The sequence below is a fragment of the Ochotona princeps genome, chromosome 6 (genome assembly GCF_030435755.1).
Source record: "Ochotona princeps isolate mOchPri1 chromosome 6, mOchPri1.hap1, whole genome shotgun sequence".
NCBI classification, from domain to species: Eukaryota; Metazoa; Chordata; class Mammalia; order Lagomorpha; family Ochotonidae; genus Ochotona; species Ochotona princeps.
In genome coordinates, this window is record NC_080837.1 from 17,591,867 (window position 1) to 17,602,830 (window position 10,964).

The window sequence follows — 10,964 nt, forward strand, 5'->3', positions numbered from 1 at the left end:
TGCTGTCCTCCCAGGCGACATGTTCTGCTTTCTAGCTTTACTCAAGTCTTCCTCTCCTCTTGCAGCCCCTCCCGGAGTAGACCTGAGTCTCACCAGCACCCAGCCTCCACATCTCCCTTTCCTGTGCCCAGCTCCAGGAGCCACCAATGAACGTTTGCCAAGTGAATGAGTGTGTGCGCCTGCGCCCAGGAAATCCCCATCCTCCAGAGCCTCCCATCCCCAATTTCTTCCTCCCGTCTCCCTGCCCCTCTCTGTGGAGGAGTCAAAGGTCCTGTTGAAGCCAGAAAGTCTAGACACTCAAGTAGCTGCAGGAGTCAGGGGGGCCTCCTTCGGGGGAATCAGGAAGGACTGCCAGGCCTGCTCCACGCCCTGACCCTGCCTGCTTGGGTGTGGGAGAGCAGAGGGCACAGGGAGGGTAAGCAGGGCTTGGGAAAGGGCTGAGAAGCCAGGCCAGCAGGCCACCCATGGGAGGAGGCTACCTGTCTGCGTGCCTTCCAGCCAGGGGCCTGGCCGGTGTGGGAGGGATCTGCTGGGCTGACCTGACACAGCCAAAGACCTGTGTCAGTGCTCACCCTTGCTGTCTCAGAGTCTGCCTGTTTGAAACTGTATTTGCTACTTGTGAAAAATCTGTTCTGGGCCAGGCTGGGGTGCAAAGGTGAACAACACCCATTTCCTCCGTAAGGAAGTTGACGCCTGACAATGGAGTAATAAACTCAGCTGATCCTCAGGGCGCAGCTTGCTAAGTGCCACACACTGAACCACAGCTTTTACACTTATTGATAACGAGCTGAGTGCTCACAGTAACCCAAACATTACTGATAGGGTGGTGGGGTTCATGACGCACAGTAAGATCAAGTGTCCCGCCCTAGGGCACACAGTAAATTATGTCTGGAAGCCACACTGGCTTCCACTGGCTTCCACTGGCTGCCTGGCCTCTGTTCTAAGATTATGACCTCACACTAGGCATCTTTAAAATGTTTTTAAATTTATTTTTAACATTTATTCAATAGGCATGTACATCCGTGTTTGTGCATGCAGACACACACGCACGCACAGATCTTTCATCTTGTGGTTCATCCCTCCAAACACCCACAGACAAGGATGGGCCAGGTTGAAACCAGAAGGCCAGAACTCCAAGTGTCCCATATAGGTGGCAGGTATACTCAACTATCTGAGCCATCACCTGCTGCCTCCCAGGGTGTGTGTGAGCAGGAAGCTGGCTGGGAAGTGGGGCGGAGGGCTTGAACCCATGCTTTCTGATATGGGCAGTGGGCTTCCCACCTGGTGAATTAACTACTGCACCAACTGCCAGCCCCATGCTTTACATCTAAGCCAACCCTGGGGGCTTATTGGCCGTGGCCATATCAGACATCCTCTTAATCTTCTCCCTATCTCCTGTCAGGAAGCTATCAGGATGTAGGGATCGCCAGTACCAATGCCTTTTGACAGGCATCTGCAGTTGGGTGGGTTGATGGAAGATGCCTTTGTTGCCCTGCATGTCTGTGACAAGAACAAAGCCAGCCTCAGCCCATGCACTGGAATCACTTTGGGGGAGTTTTGACAACTGCTGGTGTGCAGGCCACACCTCCCGAGGTTTTGATGTGATTTAATTCAGGGTGCAGTGGGAGCCTGGGGAATTTTGGAACAACCCTATGGTGATTTTTGATATGTAGCCAGGGATGAAATTCCCCACATTAACACTGATTTAGAAATCTTAAAAGTTTTCATGAAAAGGCAGAAAGGACTAGAACTTAGGAGATGGGTGAGCAAGATTGACATCACAGCTCAACCACTTACAAGTCAGGGAGACATGGGCAAGTGAGTGTCCCCTCAGTTAGCTCAGCTGTCAGAGGGAGGACTAACAGCATCTGTCCCAAAGTAGAACACTGGGAAGGTGCATCCTGGAAGAAATGTGACTAGTGGCAATGATTACGACTTCATCCACCCACCGTGTGGCTATTGAGCAGCTAGCAAGTGCTCAGCACCTGCATGTCCTGGGGGAACCATAGATGACAAGGCAGCTTAGGTTTACAGCGTAGTAATTAAATTTACCAAACTTGTATTGGGTTGGGATGTCAAACACTGTATGGGCTCCAAGACAAACAAGACATTGTCCTTACCATTGAGGGGAAGAGAAGTGGACAGTAATGGTAACTGCATTGGAGGAAGGAGAAAGAAGGGAGAAGTACAGATCAAGAGTTGCTGGAGTCCAGAGGAGAGGCATTTGGAGGGCAGACCAGGCAAACTTCCGTGGTAGACATGAGGCCTTCAAGGGCCCTGGAGGATGGATAGGGTTTGTAGGAAGTGCCAAAGGGTGTAGTGGTGGTAACAGCTCAAACAAAAGCATGGTGGTGAGAGCGGGCAGTCGTGCAACCTGAACATGCACACAGAGAGGGAAGAAAGAGGATGTGAATACAGGTGGCAGCTGGGAATGCCGGGGGACGCTCGTTGGCCAGCTTAGTTACTATGCTGAGCAGGGAGCAAAGTGGTCTCAAGTTCTTTTTTTTTTTTTTTTTGAAAGGCAGATATATAGAGAGAAGGAGATACAGAAAAATCTTTTGTCTGCTGATTCTTTCCCCAAGTGGCTGCAACAGTTGGAGCTGAGCCAGTCTAAAGCTAGGAGCTGGGAGCTTCTTCTGGGTCTCCCATGTGGGTGCAACTGTGTGACTTTGGCATACTGATGTTGTTTCTCTGAGCTTCAGATGCTTCGAAGAAGAAATGACCAAATTGGATGGTTGCATTGGCAATAACCCTTTCAACTCTTAATCCAAGTCAGAGAGAGCTTGGTGAGGGGCTTTTTCAAAGGGGGAGTGGCAGGGGAGGGAAGACTTTTCTCACTTTACCTGTGACCATGCTCTATAGTTGAAGGTGCCCAAGCAGGGCCTGGAGGCAGGCAGAAAGAATTGGAGCTAAGGCTCCCCAGAATGGAGATCTGCTCTGATTTGTTAACCTGTCTGGCTGGGAGGAAGCAGGCAGTCTATTTCCTCTTGCACGCAAGGTGTGCGGGTCTTGGCATCAGCGCATGTCGCCCCCTCTCCCAGGAGGTGCCCATAGGGGACCAGCTGGGAGTGATGTGCACTGTACCCTGGGGTGCTGTCCGCAGGCGGCTCCCAGCAGGGGGCGCCCCGAGCCCCGTCCCGGGCCCGCGGGCGCGCCTCCAGCCGGCGCCTGGGACAGGGCCGGCCGCTCCGCCCCCTTGTTCCCCGGCGGCTTCGGGCCCCGGGCGCAGCGGGAGGAAAGTGTGCAGCCGAGCACTGCGCACCTCCACACGCACCCAGTACCCGCAGCGGACGCTGCAGCACAACTTCGCACCGTGAGTAGTGCGTGCGTGTGTGTGGGTTCGACGGGCGGGACGCAGTGCCTGGTCTGGCTGCAGTGGGTCCAAGGACCGGCACTGACGGGTCTCAGTGCTCCGGGGTGACCTCATGTGTGGATCCTGGGCCTATGGCCCCCACGGGTGGCCGACCACGACCGTGAACGCCACACCCGGGGCTCTCCCCCGAACGTGGGATCTGCCCGCCTCTGCCCTCCGGTATACTTGGAAACTTGACGCTTTGGAGATGGGGAGATGGGGAGGGGCGGTGGGCAGAGGTCTGGCACCACAGAGATATCCACTGGGGTTGGCCCCCTCGAGGGGGCAGAGGTCCTACCGGCAGTGGCGGTGCCTCTCCCACCTCCTGCTCACCGCCAGTGCCAGGGGCTGATGCCAGGCAGGTGTTCAGTCACAGCATGCTTTCTGTGTGGCCACACAGAAGCTGTGGATCCTGCCCGCAGGAGCCAGGGCTCAGAGGGGTGGGCACAGAGCAAAGGTGGGTGTGGGGGCAGCCAGCAGGCCTGCTGCTGGCTTCGGACAGTGTTACAGCTGACCATGGCTTGGAGCAGGCCCTAACTTTCAGCTGTCTACACAAAGTAGAAATGAGTAACTCGCACTGGGCACTGGAGGAAGGCCAGGAGATGGTGCCCCTGGGGAGAGAGGGACACTTAGCTGCTAGTCCCCGACACCTGCACACTGGAATCCAGTGTTTTTGTGGGAGGTATTGCTGACTGAGTCCTGAGGACTAAGGGGCACCGGCACCTTGTCCTGCTCACAGTTACCTTGCTGGCATTAAGTAAATCCTATCCCAAGACATGTTTTCAGCATATCCACAGTGGCCCCACTGAGCAGCTGCATAGGGGGCTGGGGCAGGTGTCCTGAGGACACAGATGGAGCCCTGAACTGTCCCTGGCCAGCTCCTTAGGCCAGGAGGTTAGCCAGCAGGCTGTCCTGTTTAGAGGCGCTTTCCCAGAAGAAGTCTTCATCAGGACGGCTCAGCGGGGGGGGGGGGGGGGGGGGGGCGGGGGGCTTCCTTATGGGGTGGGAGGATGCTGGGTGGGTGTCTGCAGTGCCCAGAGGGGTTCTGTGATGCTGGGGCTCCCTCTCGCAACTCCCCTCCCGATTTGTCTATTGGCACCTGCTCCGTGTAACAGGAGGTGTGTCCCCTGGACCTGCTTCTCTTGCTTGGGTTCAGTTGGCCCAAGGGGGCGAGGGCCACAGCAGAGAGAGGGCATCATGAGTGGGGCGGGGGAGGGGCCAGTTCCTTCAGAGGGTCTCCAGCCTGGACACATCCTCCCGGCTGTTCCCCCAGGAGTCTTAACCCTCCTTTTGTAAAATGGTTGAGTTAAACCCACACTATGTTTTTTCTTTCTCTCCTTTCTTTCCTTTTTTTTCTCTTCCTTCCCTTCCTCCCTCCCTCCCTTTCTTCTTTCCTTCCTTCCTTTTATTTATTAATTTGTTTGAAAAACAAGGTTTTCTTTTTCTTTTATAATACAGATAGAATTTTTAAAAGATATATTTATTCTTACTTAAAAGGCAGATTTATATAGAGAGGAAGAGACAAAGAGAGATCTGTCCAGTGGTTCACTCCCTGAAATGGCCACAGTGGCCAAAGCTGGGATCCTAGAGCTTTTTCTGAGTCTCCCATGTGGGTGGCAGGGGCCAAGAGCACTTGGACCATCCGCTGCTGCTTTCCCAGCTGCAGTAGCAGGGAGCTGGATCACAAGTGGAGCAGTCAGAACTTGAGAACTGGCACCCTTTATGGGATGCTGATATCACAGATGAAAGCTTAACTTACTATGCCGCGGCACTGGCCTATGGAATTTCTACTTCTTAACACTTCATTTATTTTTGGGGGTGGGGGGCGCTGCAAGCTAATCCTCTGCCTACCACGACTGGCATTACATATGGGCGTCAGTTCACGTTCCAGCTGCTGCAGCTCTGATCTAGTTTCCTGCTTGTATGCTGGGAAGGCAGCAGAGGAGCCTAAGCCCTTGGGCCCCTGAACTGATGTGAGAGACCTGGAAGAAACTTTTGGCTCCTCGCTTCAGGCCAGCCCAGCTCTGTCCATTGCAGTCATTTGAGGAGTGAACCAATGGATGGCAGACTTGAAATCTTGAAGTCTTGACTTACAATAAATAAATCTTCTTTTAAAAAATGCAAGAGGAACACTCCCTAGGGAATTTAACATGTTTGTGTGGTGTAGGGAGGGAGGTGGGTGTTCAAGTGGCTTTGGAGGAAGGGATGGCAAGGTCTCACGGAGGAGTAGCATTTAGGCCTGGAGGGAAGGGGGCACTTTTGCTGGGGAGCTGAGACTGCTTGAAGTCCAGCCTGAGTCTGGGTCACACAGGTGGATCTGTTCTCACTGTGTGGAGGATCTTAGCCGTTCCTGGAGCTACTCTCAAGGTTTCTGAACCCAAGCTGGTTTTTTTTTTTTCTTCTTTCTTTTCTTTTTTAAAAAAGATTTTATTTATTTATTTATTTATTTATTTTTAAATTATTTATCATTTAACTTCATTAATTACATTGTATTATGTGACACAGTTACATAGATACTTGGGTTCTCCCACCCCTCCCCAAACCCTCCCACCATGGTGGATTCCTCCACCTTGTTGCATAACCACAGCTCAAGTTCAGTTGAGATTCCCCCATTGCAAGCGTATACCAAACATAGAGTCCAGCATCTTATTGTCCAGTCAAGTTCAACGGCTTCTTAGGTATACCCTCTCTGGTCTGAAGACAGAGCCAGCAGAGTATCATCCCAGTCAATTGAAAGCTCCAACATACCATCAGCAAAAATTTTTTTTAAAGGTTTATTCGTTTTATTACAGCCAGATATACAGAGAGGAGGAGAGACAGAGAGGAAGATCTTCCGTCCGATGATTCACTCCCCAAGTGAGCCGCAACGGCTGGTGCTGTGCCAATCCGGAGCCAGGAACCAGGAACCTCTTCCAGGTCTCCCACACGGGTGCAGGGTCCTAAAGCATTTGAGCTGTCCTTGACTGCTTTCCCAGGCCACAATCAGGGAGCCGGATGGGAAGTGGAGCTGCTGGGATTAGAACCGGCGCCCATATGGGATCCCGGGGCTTTCAAGGTGAGGACTTTAGCTGCTAGGCCATGCCACTGGGCCCGATTTTATTTATTTTTATTGGAAAGTCAGATTGACAGCGAGAAGGAGAGACAGAGAGGAAGATTTTCCATCTACTGGTTCACTCGCCAATTGACCACAATGGCTGGAGCTGAGCCAATCCGAAGCCAGGAGTTTCCTTTGGATCTTCTGCACAGGTGCAGGGTCCCAAGGCCTTGGGCACTTCTCATCTGCTTTCCCAGGCCACAAGCAGGGACGGAGCTGAAGGGGAAGTGGAGCAGCCAGGATACGAACTGGCGACCCTGCCACATGTAAAATGAGAATTTCAGCCACTAGGCTACTACACCAGGCCCCTGAGCTGTTTTGTTAAAGGCTTTCCCCTCGCCAATGATTTATTTATTTGTTTGGAAGGCTGAGTGACAGAGCAATATTTCATCTGCGGATTCACTTTCCAAATACCTACAATAGCCAAGGAATGGTCAGGCTGAAACCAGGAGCTTAGAACTCAATCTGAGTCTCTTGTATTATTGGCAGGAACACAAGTATTTGGTCCATTGTTTACTGCCTCCCAGCACATTAGCAAGAAGGTGGATTGGATATGGAGCTGCAGGGAGTAGAACCAGGCAATCCGATATGGGATGTGGGCCTCCTAACAGGTAGCTTAACCTACAGTGGCACAAGGCCTGCTCCATGTTTTCTAGAGCTTTCTGCTTGCATTGAGCTGTGTGAAATTATTCATTCCAACACTTCCCCCTCCCAGGACCTGACCCGTGTGGTTTGCTTGGAAGGATTTTTTTTTCTTTAGCAGAGAGAGGCTGGCAGGCAGCTGTGCCACCATCCTCTGGGCTAATCTTGGGAGATGTGCCAAGATGATGCTAGTGAAGATGCATCTACTTCCTGGTTCTGGTCTAGCCAGACTTGCCAGGGGAACCCCGAAAGCCTTCTCTCTTAGTAAGGAAGCAGCAAATTGGCCATCACAACAGCTTTGGGAAGCGGCACAAACAAACTGTGGCCTGGGCTGCATCCAACTCACTGCTGATCTCTGTCTCGTCTGGTAGTTTACCTCCCTGTCACAATGGATCACATGTAGACACGTGCAGCTGCTGGGGGAGGAAGTGGTGTCCCTGTTTACGGAGGAGGGGAACAAAACCCAGAGAGGGCACCAGCATCCTGTAAGCCACCAAGGTAACATGGACCCAAGCTGGTTCCCAGCTGGGGCCGCTGGCTGCTCTCACCCATTGGCCTGCACACGGTGCAGACCAAGCAGGGAGGAAGGCATGTGCTAGACCACAGTGCTAATGGGCAGGGAGAATGAGGTGGGAATGCCAGGCCACCTCTGCCAGGGACCTTCAGGGCTGGGTATACTTCCCTAGGAGGGAGAGGAGCAGTGGCATGTTGTTGATGGAACTGTGTTTTGCCAGGGGCACAGGTGAGAAAGGAGGGTGAGTGAGAGCTATAACAGCCTGGCCACTGGCATCACTGACACCTGCCCTTGAAGTAAGAAATGGTGAAAATAGTCTCAGGGGGGATTTTGGAGTCTGGGAGTGGGTTGTATCTGATTGGCAGGTAGATGAGTAGTCACCCAGGTCAGGCAGAAAGAGCTCTGCGATGCCTTTGCCAAGAAAGACTTCCTGTGTGCACAGGCAGCTGGCTTTATCTTTGTGATTTGCCGGCTGTGCTCTGGGTGCTGTCCAGCCTGGCATGTGGCTGTTCTGGGAGCAGATGAGCTTCCCCAGGGAGGGGGATCCCAGGCACAGGTGCAGTCTCTTTGGATGCAGTGCCAAATGCTCCCCAAGCTGCAGAGCTGCCCAGTGACCCTCACTGCTATGCCCTGGGCAGCCAGGATAGCTCCATTTGACAGATGAGGACACTGAGGCCCTGATGACATGAGGTGAGATCACAGTGCTAGTTGTGGGCCAAGCTGCAACCAGCGCCTCAGGCTCCTGGCTCCTGGAGCTTGTTGTAATTTGTCATGCCATTTCCCGCCCACTGTCTCCATGGGGTGATGACAGTGAGAGTCTACACATCAGTTCAGACTTGCAGTTGGGTGGCACACCTCCCAGGGAGCTGAGGTCATGCTAATCCCTTGCGTTTCAATACAGCATTTTACTATTTTTGGAAGGATTTCCTGTCTTGATTAGTATACGATTAGCTCCATTTTGTAGATGAAGAGGCTAAGTCTGTGGTCACTGAAATGGCTCACCCAAGGCAAGCTGGAACCCAGGAGTTCTTTTTTTTTTTTTTTTTAAAGATTTTTTATTTTTTATTACAGAGTCAGATAAACAGAGGAGGAGAGACAGAGAGGAAGATCTTCCGTCCAATGATTCACTCCCCAAGTGAGCCACAACGGGCCGGTGCTTTGCCGATCCGAATCCGGGAACCAGGAACCTCCTTCCGGGTCTCCCACGCGGGTGCAGGGTCCCAATGCATTGGGCCATCCTCGACTGCTTTCCCAGGCCACAAGCAGAGAGCTGGATGGGAAGTGGAGCCGCCGGGATTAGAACCGGCGCCCATATGGGATCCCGGCGCGTTCAAGGCGAGGACTTTAGCTGCTAGGCCACGCCGCCGGGCCCAACCGAGGAGTTCTGGCTCAAACATCAGTGAGCTTTCTCCCTGCATCAGAGTTTCCTCTTCTTTTATTTATACTTTTACTTGAGAGGCAGAGAGAGAGAGGTTCCATCCTGAAATGCCTATAACAGCAGCTAGACTAGGCCAGGCCAAAGGTGGAAGCTAGGAACTTAATCCAGATCTTCTACATGGGAGGCAGGGACCTGACTGTTGAGCCGTCATCTGCTGCCTCCTAGGGTCTGCACTGGTCAGAAGCTGGAGACAGGAACCAGATCTGGTATCAGACCTAAATTTTCTATTTTTTTTTCCAAAAAATTATTTTTATTGGAAAAGCAGATCTACAGAAAGAAGGAAGGACAGAAAATCTCCCATCCACAGTTTCACTCCCCAAGTGGCCACAACAGCCAGAGCTGAGCTGATCTGAAGCCATAAACCAGGAGCTTCCTCCAGGTTTCCTATGTGGGTACAGGATCCCAAGGCTTTGGGCCATCCTCTACTGTTTTCTTAGGCCACAAGCAGGGAGCTGAATGGGGAGTGAAGTAGTCGAGACACAAAGTGGCATCCATACGGGATCCCAGCAGTGCTTGCAGGTAGAGGATTAGGCAACTTAGCCATTGTACTGGCGCCTCAACTTTTCTGATTCAGGCGTTGTGACTGCTAGGCCATGTGCCCATCCTGTGAAATGAGAAAGAGATGCAGTTGGCTATGTATGTGTTCCTCTGTCTTTACAAGTGGGAATACATCTAAGTCACATAACAAGTTAGCTATGGGTGACAAGAGGTCTTTGAGGAACCAGGGCTGGGGACTGCTGTTCAGTTACTCTCTCCCCTGCAGCTTATTAGCTTTAGGCCTCACACTTCCTGTGTTTGTGCTCATTTGCATGGCTGTGCTAATCTTAGGTGTCCTCCCATTTCAGGGGTGCCTGGTCCAGGCCTCAATGAGGAGCCCAAACATGGAGACGTTCAAGCAGCAGAAGGTGGAGGACTTTTATGACATAGGAGAGGAGCTGGGGAGGTAAGAGACTTTGAGAAGTGGAGGGGGCATGTGATGGAGCCCAGGGGATGGGCTGCTTCTACCGGGATCACCAAGCCAGCATTGCAAGCCTTGGGCTTGTCACAGGATGAGTTGGACATTCTAGAAAACCTGCTGCGGTTTATGCCTCTTCATAAATAACCCTGCAAATAGTCATCTCTCTGGAATGATGGACTTGCCTTGGAAGGTTCTAGAGCTGTTGAGATCTGTGTTGTTCGCGCTAGCACTTCTAGATGCTTCTTGTTTTGCATGTTCCTTTTCATACAAAGCCCTGCCCAGGCTCCACTGGGGCACCTGACCTGGTGGTATTGGTCTTGCTTCCCACTGCGGCTGCTCTGCAGTGCCTAGGATTTTGTTTCCAAAGCTCTGAGGCTGATGGGGAGGTGAAGTAACCCTCCTGGAAGTGGATTTGTGTTGAGCAATTAGCCATACGAGCCTGGGATCTGAGTTACTTGGGGCCATTCCAAGGTTTGCCAAACAGCATGCAGATAGAAAGCCTCCCAGCTCTGCAAGGCCTGAGGCCACTTCAGAAAGTTGGTGGAAAACAGAATGACAGCTGAAGTTTATTTTGATGCATAAAGTTTTTGGAGTCTGTGCATGGTCTCTTAAGTGAAAAAATCTATCGTGAATTTTAAAATTTTGCACCAAAATAAATTTGTCTGTTCTCAAAAAAAAAAAAAAGTATGTATTTGAAAGGCACAGTTACAGAGTGAAAAAGGGAGAGATTGAGAGAGGTTTCTGATCTGCTGGCTCACTCCCCAAATGCCTTACAACAGCTGGGCTATAAAGATGAGGAGGACACAGCCTCTGTCCTCTCTGGGCTCTGGCCTGGCAGTGGGGGCAGATGCATGCAAACAGCGCGAGAGGTAGGTTGTGTGTGTGAAGGAACTGAGAATATGAGTGAGTGTTGTGGCGCAAATGCCCACATTCTGTGGTGTCTGGCTCACGTCTTGGCTGCTCCAC